This window comes from Coregonus clupeaformis, chromosome 38, assembly GCF_020615455.1.
Source record: "Coregonus clupeaformis isolate EN_2021a chromosome 38, ASM2061545v1, whole genome shotgun sequence".
Taxonomy (NCBI): Eukaryota; Metazoa; Chordata; class Actinopteri; order Salmoniformes; family Salmonidae; genus Coregonus; species Coregonus clupeaformis.
The window spans coordinates 5,138,640-5,149,323 of NC_059229.1; positions in this window are offsets into that span (position 1 = coordinate 5,138,640).

Here is a 10,684-nt window from a genome sequence, read left to right on the forward strand (position 1 = left end):
GAGGTACCTTGGACTGAGCACATACTGGACAGGATAAGACATAGTCTCTGACGTCATCTGTGAGGGAATCCCACCAGTATTTTCGGCTGATGAGTCGTGTAGTTCAAGTGATTCCGGGATGACCAGATCCCAGCGACGTGTGGCACCATTCCATCAGTTGAGGTACGAAGAGGAGCTGGCACAAACACCTTAGACCCCGGGGTTTCTGGAGGGGCTGGTTCCGCTTGTAAGCTCTCCTGAATCGTGTCATCAATAGCCCACCTCACCGGGACCAGCACGGTAACTCATGGGGGAGAATAGGTTCTGGCTCCACGGGTCTTTCCGTGCGCTCGAACGGCCGGGAAAGTGCGTCCCGCCTTACCATTCTTGGACCCAGGGATATAAGAGACAGTGAATCGGAAACGGTTGAAGAATAAAGACCACCTTGCCTGTCGGGGAGTTCAGTCGTTTGGCACTGTGAAGATACTCCAGGTTGCGGTGGTCCGTGAGCACTTGGAACGGATGCTCTGCTCCCTCCAACCAATGTCTCCACTCCTCCAGTGCTAACTTCACCGCCAGTAATTCCCGATTACCCACGTCATAGTTCTGCTCGGCAGAATTCAGTTTCCTTGAAAAGAAAGCACAGGGTCGTGATTTAGGTGGCTCACCTTGGCGTTGGGATAACACGGCTCCAACTCCAACCTCCGAAGCGTCCACTTCCACGATAAACGGTAAGGTAGGGACCCGGCTGACATAGAATAGGAGCGGTGGTAAAGCGTTGTTTCAACGTCTCAAACGCACGCACTGCCCCCTCCGTCCAGTTCAGACCGCGACCCTTGTAGCTGGTCATCGCCGACAGGGGCGCTGCGGTTGTGCTGAAATTACGCACGAACCGTCTATAGTAATTGGCAAACCCTAAGAACCTCTGGAGCTCCTTCACCGTCTGGGGTTGAGGCCAGTCTTGTACCACTTGCACCTTGGATTCATCCAGTTTAACCCCTTCGGGAGTGAGTATGGCCCAAAGGAAGGAAATCGTAGTGACATGGAATTCACTCTTTTCTGCCTTCACGAACAGAGAATGTTGTAGGAGCCGATCCAGAACCTGTCGTGACATGGGACACATGTTCACTCAGAGAGTTAGAATATATTAGGATGTCATCAATGTACACTATAACAAATCGATCAATCATGTCCCTGAAAATGTCATTCATGAACGCCTGGAATACTGAGGGCGCGTTGGTAAGTCCATAGGGCATGACACAATATTCGTAGTGTCCTCGATGTGTGATGAAGGCGGTCTTCCATTCATCCCCCTCTCTAATACGCACCAGATTGTACGCACTCCTTAGGTCCAGTTTACTGTACATGGAGGCCTGTCCCACCTGTTCAAGGGCTGCTGGAATCAAAGGAAGAGGGTAACGATTTTTGATGGTAATATCGTTCAACCCTCGATAGTCTATACAAGGACGCAGTCCGCCATCCCTTTCTTCACAAAGAAAAAAACTGGATGCGACGGGGAGACGTCGATGGTTGAATGGCCCCTTGCTGTAGCGCCTCATCAATATACTGGCTCATCGCTTCTCGTTCGGCTGTGACAACGGGTAGATTCTTCCACGAGGAGGTGTAGCTCCGGATAGCAGATCAATCCCGCAGTCCTAGGGCCCGATGAGGTGGTAACACGGTAGCCCTCTCCTTGGAGAACACATACGCGTAATCCTGGTATTCTGTAGGGACCACAGTAGACACCGCACCCTGCGCATCCTCCACAGTAGACATTTTGCACGGTAAATTGAGGCACTCTGCCCTACATACCTCACTCCAAGCTGTGATATCGCCAGATTTCCAGGAGATGACCGGATCATGGAGGACGAGCCAGGGGTGGCCGAGAACTAGTGGCTCCCGTGGACGGAGATGACGAAAAAAAAGATGTTCTCCTGGTGTATGGAGCCCACTTGTAACTTGATTACCTCTGTACGGTGCGTAATGAACCCAGTGCCCATGGGCTCACCGTCTAGCGCGTTGACTCGCAGGGGAGGTTGAATTGGGATAAGTTGAACTCCCAACTCCTCAGCAAGACCCATATCCAGAAAGCTGGCAGCCGCTCCGGAATCAATAAGTCCTTCCAACCTGCGCACTTTCTCTCCGCCAGATAAGGTAACTGGCACATACATTTGTTTCGATGTAATGTTCAAAACTTGATTCTCACTCACCGGTTTGGCAGTTCCAAGGCGATATCCTGGTGTACAGTTAGGTCGTACCGGACATTGACGAACGAAATGACCCGACTGACCACAATACAGGCATAGTCCGTCTTGCCGACGTTGTTGTCTCACCGAACCTTGTAGAGGTGACCGTCCCAGTTGCATAGGTTCCTCCTCAGATTCTCTCCTCCGCTCTGTCGATTGCATAGGACCATTGATCGAGGACTCCCGGACTGTGGATGCCTTGTGTTGCACTATAAGATTATCAATAGAGATGGCTATTTTGATAAACTCATGTAGCGCAGTGATATCTCCTCGACAAGCCAACTCAGTCTGTACGTCTTTTCGCAGCCCTCTTCGGAAAACTGTGAGCAAAGCAGTCTCGCTCCATCCGCTACCGGCTGCTATAGTACGGAACTCTAAAGCGTACTCGGCTACTGTGCGACGGCCCTGCTGAAGTTCGCATAGTTGGTCTCCCACACTACGCCCAGATACTGGGTGGTCGAACACCTCTTGAAACAGTCTCTTGAACTGAACTTCCGCATTCAACTCGGGGACCTCAGCTGCCCAAAGCGCAGTAGCCCAATCCAGTGCTCTTCCCGTTAGCAGAGAAATCATGAAATCCACACTGCTACGGTCATCGGAAAACATAGTACAATTATACGACATATACAGGGACGTCTGGAGTAGAAACCCCTGACATTTGCCAGGTTCCCTGTCGTACCTTGTAGGTAGAGAAATCGGAGGTGCATGACGAGGACTGACCGTGCTCGGGGTGGTGCCTTCAGCCGCACCAGCGTTGAGTAGCTGTAGGAGTTCATCCATCCGTTTCTCCTGTAATTCCCATCGCCTCTATAATTCCGCTGGATCCATGGTATTGGCGAGGTATTCTGTAATGAATACTCGGACAGAGTGGTAAGATCCAATCGCAGAATAGTGATGCTTTATTAGAGTACAGACAAGGGAATAGCTTAATCGTGGTCGGGCGGGCTGTGGTCAAAACCGGGCCAGGCATAGACAGGCAGAGGTACCAATGGAGCAGGCTTAGTCGTAGTCTTGTAACTCCTGAGTGGCGCAGTGGTCTAAGGCACTGCATCGCAGTGCTAACTGTGCCACTAGAGATCCTGGTTCGAATCCAGGCTCTGTCGCAGCCGGCCGCGACCGGGAGACTCATGGGCGGCGCACAATTGGCCCAGCGTCGTCCAGGGTAGGGGAGGGAATGGCCGGCAGGGATGTAGCTCAGTTGATAGAGCATGGCGTTTGCAACGCCAGGGTTGTGGGTTTGATTCCCACGGGGGCCAGTATAAAAACAAATATGTATTCACTAACTGTAAGTCGCTCTGGATAAGAGTGTCTGCTAAATGACTAAAATGTAAATGTTAAATGTAGTCGAGGGCACAGGCACAGGATCAGAGGACGGTAATCACTGGGGTAGACAAGCAGAGGATTAAGCAATTCGGGGAGTCAAACAACAAGGCACAGGTCGGATACACGGGTAATCAAAAACAACAAACTCTCTCTCTCTCTCTCTCTCTCTCGGAACAAAACGCTTAGCAAGTCACAATGGAACAATACCTCGCGCCTGACTGGGAGCTTCTGAGCACACCTTAAATCCTACACTAATTACTGACAGGTGTGCTCAGAACTCAGGTGAACCAGATCGAGTCTGATGACTCCCCCTCTCTGTAGATCGGGAAGTGTCAGACTCTGTCTAGACTCCTGCCAACCCCCGATCCCTTACACTGATATAATGTTTCATCACCTGACCACAGAAGTTACACCTACTAATGAAATGTTTTGTTCCCATCAATACGTTCTGTATATAGCAATATATTCAGATTTAGATATAAATATGTTTGATGTGGAAAGGTATGGGTATACCTTTACACCTCCAAAAGTTACACCTCCAAATAAACACACCCTGTCTTCCTGTTGTTCTCTCTCTGTCTGTCTCTCGGTCTGGTCTAGTCTGACTGGTTTCGCTGTGCTAGATATAAGTTAATAATGTCTCCCAAATGGCCCTATTCCCTATATAGTGTTCTACTTTTGAACAGTGGCCCATAGTGAATAGGGTGCCATTTGGGACGCATACAATGTGTTAGACACACTGCTGCTAGGCTGAATAATAATGTATGCACTCACTAACTGTAAGTCGCTCTGGATAAGAGCGTCTGCTAAATGACTAAAAATTTAAATGTAAATGTATTTAAGGTATTGTGATATGAGGGTGATGTTTAGCCTAGCGGTTAAGAGCGTTGGACCAGTAACCAAAAGGTCCCTGGTTGGAATCCCTGAGCCGACTAGGTGAAAAATCTGTCTGTGCCTTTGATCAAGGCACTTAACCCTAGTTGCTCTGGAAAATAGCATCTGCTAAATGACTGAACTGTTATATGATATTAATTTATGTCAGATTAACTATTTCATGTTCTACCAAAACTTTTGTTAATCTTGGTTGAACTGGAATCCCCTCTGTGTGTGACACATGACACAATGTATTTCTTCAATAAAAATAATGTAGTACTGCATCTCTAATTAGTTTGGAGGCAAGTGATTCTCGTTTAATGTGCAATTTATCTCACCTGTGGTAAGTTAAAGGTTCCTACAGGGTAAAGATAGCCATCCAACCAGTTTTGTAAAGAGAAAACAAAACATTCTGCTCCATTGCACTCCATTGTAAAGTGCAAGGGTGACAATATTTTTGATCGCAACTGTACTTTAGATCCAGAAGAGACTCCACTATCAAAATAAGAAATGATGGTAAACTGTATAGACACACAGGCTGGGATTCAATACAATACTGTATCGACACACATAGGCTGGGATTCAATACAATACTGTATCGACACACATAGGCTGGGATTCAATACAATACTGTATCGACACACAGGCTGGGATTCAATCCAACACTGTAGAGACACAGATAGGCTGGGATTCAATCCTATACTGTATAGACACATAGTCTGGGATTCAACACAATACTATATAGACACAAATTGGCTGGGATTCAATACAAGGCGTGTTATAGAGCACTAGACAGCTGACAATGCAACTTCAGCAGACATTTGTATGCATTTACCATTAATGTGATCTCTGTGAATGGGGAAATTGCCTTGGGGGCATTGTCAGCTGTCTAGTGCACTGTTCTGTAACACACCTTGGATTGAATCCAGGCCATAGTGTTGTTCTGTACTGCTACCTGAGGTCAGAGCATTGGGCCAGTAACCAAAAGGTCACTGGTTCAATTCCAGGAGCAGACAAAGTGAAACATTTCTCATGATGCCCTTGAGCAAGGCACTTAACCTCAATTGCTCCAGGGATGCCGTTAATAATGGCTAACCCTGGCTAACGACCCCACCTCTCTGCGGGTGTTGGGATATGCAAGAAATACATGGACAAATTAAAGCAGCTACTATAGTCACCATGTGTTATGAGTTTCTCGGGTATCAAAGAATCAAGGATGCAAGGATATACTTAGACACTTTGTAGACAGTTAATGCAAATGTTTAATGATCGGTACCGGGTTCGTTACAACAATGACCAGAGCTTTGCCCTTAGTATTACGAACTAACTTGAACAAAGGAAACACTCTACCTTATATACCTTCTGTTACCCTCTTCCTGGCATACATCTGGTGAGTCTCCATGGGCACTCCCTGTCTTTGATGTTCATCACTCTTTACCCCAAGTCACTATCCTGCCCATCACTCATGCTATCCTAAACATCAGTAATCTACCTTGACATAATGGAATGTAGACTCCGTGGCACCAAGCCACTTATCTAGTAACTCTACCCCACGATACTATGACATGACATCATTACACTATAAAAACATCATATCACCATGCTAGTGAGCCTGACCTGAAATAACCCCTGCACATCTCATGACTGTTCTTAATCATGGCAGTTATCTAAGGTTTCTCTTTCCTGTTTGGAAACATGCAAAACGAGTTTATAACCATTCCATTGGATAACAATAGACATGTGGTAAAAGATAAGATATGTATCTAAAGAGAAAAGACATCGGTACATGTAGGATGCGTCACAAATGGCACCCTATTCCCTTAATAGAGCGCTACTTTCAACCAGGACATAGTGCACTATAAAGTGAATAGGGTGCTCTTTGGGAAAAAACCCATGTGGAAATTGAGCAAGTTGAGGTGACTAAACTGCTTGGAGTAACCCTGGATTGCAAACTGTCATGGTGAAAATATATTGATACAACAGTAGCTAAGATGGGGAGAAGTCTGTCCATAATAAAGCACTATCAACAAGGCCAGTCCTACAGGCTCTAGATTTGTCGCACCTGGACTACTGTTCAGTCGTGTGGTCAGGTGCCACAAAGAGGGACATAGGGAAATTGCAATTGGCTCAGAACAGGGCAGCACGGCTGGCCCTCGGATGTACACAGAGAGCTAACATTAATAATATACATGTCAATCTCTCCTGGCTCAAAGTGGAGGAGGACTTCATCACTACTTGTATTTGTGAGAGGTGTTGACATGTTGAAAGCACCGAGTTGTCTGTTTAAATGACTGGCACACAACTCAGACACCCATGCATACCCCACAAGACATGCCACCAGAGGTCTCTTCACAGTCCCCAAGTCCAAAACAGACTATGGGAGGCGCACAGTACTACATAGAGCCATGACTACATAGAACTCTATTCCACATCAGGTAACTGATGCAAGCAGTAGAATCAGATAAAGACTATGCCAGGGATGGCAAACTCATTCCTTGGAATGAGTTTGAAACCTGTGATCTATGCTAACTGGTAATGTTACAAGACTTCATAAAAAAATACAAAGCAGCGTCATTATATTGCAATGACACAACTTAATTACTTGCCATGTGTCATGTCTACTCCCGCTCCGGCGCTTGACCTTGCCGGTTTACTAACCACCGGTCCTGGCAACCCATCATGAGGCACACCTGGCAACCCTTATTACGCACACCTGCGCCCCATCATGAGGCACACCTGGACTCCATCACTACCCTGATTACTCCCCCTTTATCTAGCACTCCCTAGCATCACTCTTCAGGTAGTATTGGTTCAGTTTTCACGTCCAGACGTTGCTCTTGTTTTGTAACGCTCCATGTTCGTTATTATTAAACTCACCATCTGCACCTGCTTCCCTGCGTTTGTTATGTAACACCATGACACAGAATTGTAAGTTACAAGGCATTTGATGACCAGAAAATGCACAAGATAAGGATTCAATAAATTCAGATGTTGTCTATAGTCATTTTTCGGGGCGATGGCTAATGACAACTCAAAAGTTATTTAAATTTGACCAAATTCAATTGTTTGGTGTTGAAATACTGTTCAAAATTGCATAACACATTTCATATATTTTTTTAACCGTCCTCTGACCAACTCACCTATATGAAGGGTGTAAAGCTGGTCGCGTTCCTGCCTGACTACATTGCTGAGGTTACATTGCTTCAACCAATGTTGCATGGCATGTCTTAGACTGCACAGTCGGGCATCAGATTGCTATAGCATATGATGTGTTTAGCTGATATGTTAAACACCTATTCAGGCGTTGTGAGATCTGACAGGCATCTGGATTGTTGTTGGCCTGGAAGGTTGTCGGCCCTAACCACCCCCCTTCTCTTCCCTGATCAACAGAACACATTTCTGTGAAACTGACATCTGTGCAGCAGAGATTCCACCTCCAACTAATCTTAGGTGACACGATCAGTGAATGTTCAGTTCATTACCTGCCTATTGTATAAACAGGTGGGCCCATAATGACCTAGTTACATAGGTGAGACCCATAAAAGACAGAACATCTCTTGGCACAATAGATTCATACTATAGTCTGACAATAAGAAATACTTTCACTTCTAAAGCGAGCCAACACTGGAATGAATGTGGTCCAACAAGAAAGACAGCAGAAAAAACTTCTTGCAACACAACACTGCGATGTTGAAATGGGACCCCTTTCCCTAATCCAGATTGTCATGCCTCTAAACCGTGATGTTGTCACGTTCGTTTAAGGACGGGTCAGACCAAGGCGCAGCGTGAAATGCATACATGTTTATTTCAACGATAAACACACGAACAAAACAACGTAACATGAAGTCCTCAGGCTGAACACAATACAATCCTCTACACGGAACAAGATCCCACAACTAATGAATGCAAACAGGCTGCCTAAGTATGATCCCCAATCAGAGACAATGAGCGACAGCTGTCTCTGATTAGAAATCACACCCGGCCAAACATAGAAATACAACACCTAGACTGAGAACATAGAAAATACAACATATAACTCCACACCCTGACTCAACATACTAGAGTCCCATAAGTCAGGGTGTGACAGATGTAAAAGTGAGTTAAATGTCATCCCTCCCCTATTCCAGCTTAATCTGTTCACTATCATATAGAAATGGATGAGATTCTTGCAGAAAGCATTAAGGCTTTTCAGATATATATTTTTTTGTGTTGCCCAAACGGTTTGGACACTATAGAGAGAAGTTGGCAGATCGGCTGTACCGACATCAGACGCCTGTGGGGGTCGTAGAGCAAAACGGAGAACACCATCGTATCCGTGAGAGTCTCATCATTATGAGGGCTTTAACAGGTTGAAATCGCCTAATGAGTGACAGGTTGACAACTGTGTGGCTTAATGCCAGACAAAATTAGAGCCCAACATGTCATTACATTTTAACATCATGACAGATAATGATAACATTTTATTAACAACATAATAACCAGTAACTTGTGACTTTCACACATTTCAGAAAGCAACAGAATGAAAACAGTCATTCTGAAATGATAAAACAGTTACAGAGATAACCATGATAATACTTACTTCTCCAAACCAAACCCCAGAGGACTCTGCTGCTCTGCATCAGTGGGCAGTATGAACAGTCCTGTCCTGTCCTGTGTAGTCTAACACTGTGTATTAGTAGAGTTCTGTCCTGTCCTGTGTAGTCTAACACTGTGTATTAGTAGAGGTCTGTCCTGTGTAGTCTAACACTGTGTATTAGTAGAGGTCTGTCCTGTGTAGTCTAACACTGTGTATTAGTAGAGGTCTGTCCTGTGTAGTCTAACACTGTGTATTAGTAGAGGTCTGTCCTGTGTAGTCTAACACTGTGTATTAGTAGAGGTCTGTCCTGTGTAGTCTAACACTGTGTATTAGTAGAGGTCTGTCCTGTCCTGTGTAGTCTAACACTGTGTATTAGTAGAGGTCTGTCCTGTGTAGTCTAACACTGTGTATTAGTAGAGTTCTGTCCTGTGTAGTCTAACACTGTGTAGTGGTAGTAGCTGGGCTTCGCACTATGGCACACACACACACACACACACAGTGGTAAGAACACATATCCATACATCCCCACACACGGACACATAAATGCTGTCACACACACGTACCCACTACACACACACACACATACACACGTACCCACTACACACACACATACACACATACCCACTACCTTTTGTGTATTTTACTCCCTTTTTCTCCCCAATTTCGTGATATCCAATTTCGATCGAATTACGATCTTGTCTCATCGCAGCAACTCCCCGACAGGCTCGGGAGAGGTGAAGGTCGAGTCAAGCGTCCTCCGAAACGTGACAGGCCAAACCACACTTCTTAACACCCGCCCGCTTAATCCGGAAGCCAGCTGCACCAATGTGTCGGAGGAAACACCGTTCAACTGACGACCGAAATCAGCCTGCAGGCATCTAGGCTGTCACAAGGAGTCGCTAAAGTGCAATGAGAAAAGTAAAGCCCCCCCGGCCAAACCCAGACGACGCTGGGCCAATTGTGCACTGCCCTATGGGACTCCCACTCACGGCCTGGGATCGACACAGTCTGGGATTGAACCTGGGTCTGTAGTGACACCTTGAGCACTGCAGTGCCTTAGACCGCTGCGCTACTCGGGAGGCAAGGTGTTAACATTCTATTGTTGCAGGAGTAGTAAAACCCTTGAACCTTAGGTTTTATTGATGGTTTAATGTCTCGGAAAACCTTGATAACCCCCCTGAGTTAATACTAAGTGGAAGTACCTTTGGCAGCCATTACTGCTGTGAATCATTTTCAATAAAAAATATCATAACTGGATAAGTCTCCACCCCCTGTGTTAATACTTGGCGGAAGCACCTTTGGCAGCCATTACTGCTGTGAATCATTTTCAATAAAAATATCATAACTGGATAAGTCTCCACCCCCCTCAGTTAATACTAGGTGGAAGTACCATTGGCAGCCATTACAGCTATTAATCATTTTCATTAAGACTCTACCAACTTTGCACAACTTTTAAGTCTACATACATCCATTGTTTTTGTCAACATTACTCAAACTCATAAAATTGCTTTGGGAATCATTGATGGACAGCAATATTCAAACCTTGTCTTTGATTTCCAACCAAATTTAAGTCAGGCTTGAGACTGGAGGCAGAGGATGACTTTGTGTTCGGGTGCCTGGATGATGAGGAAGGGAAGGTGTTCTTAGTGCAGGGGTCCCATGGTAATGGTGCGTAGTGCTGTGATGT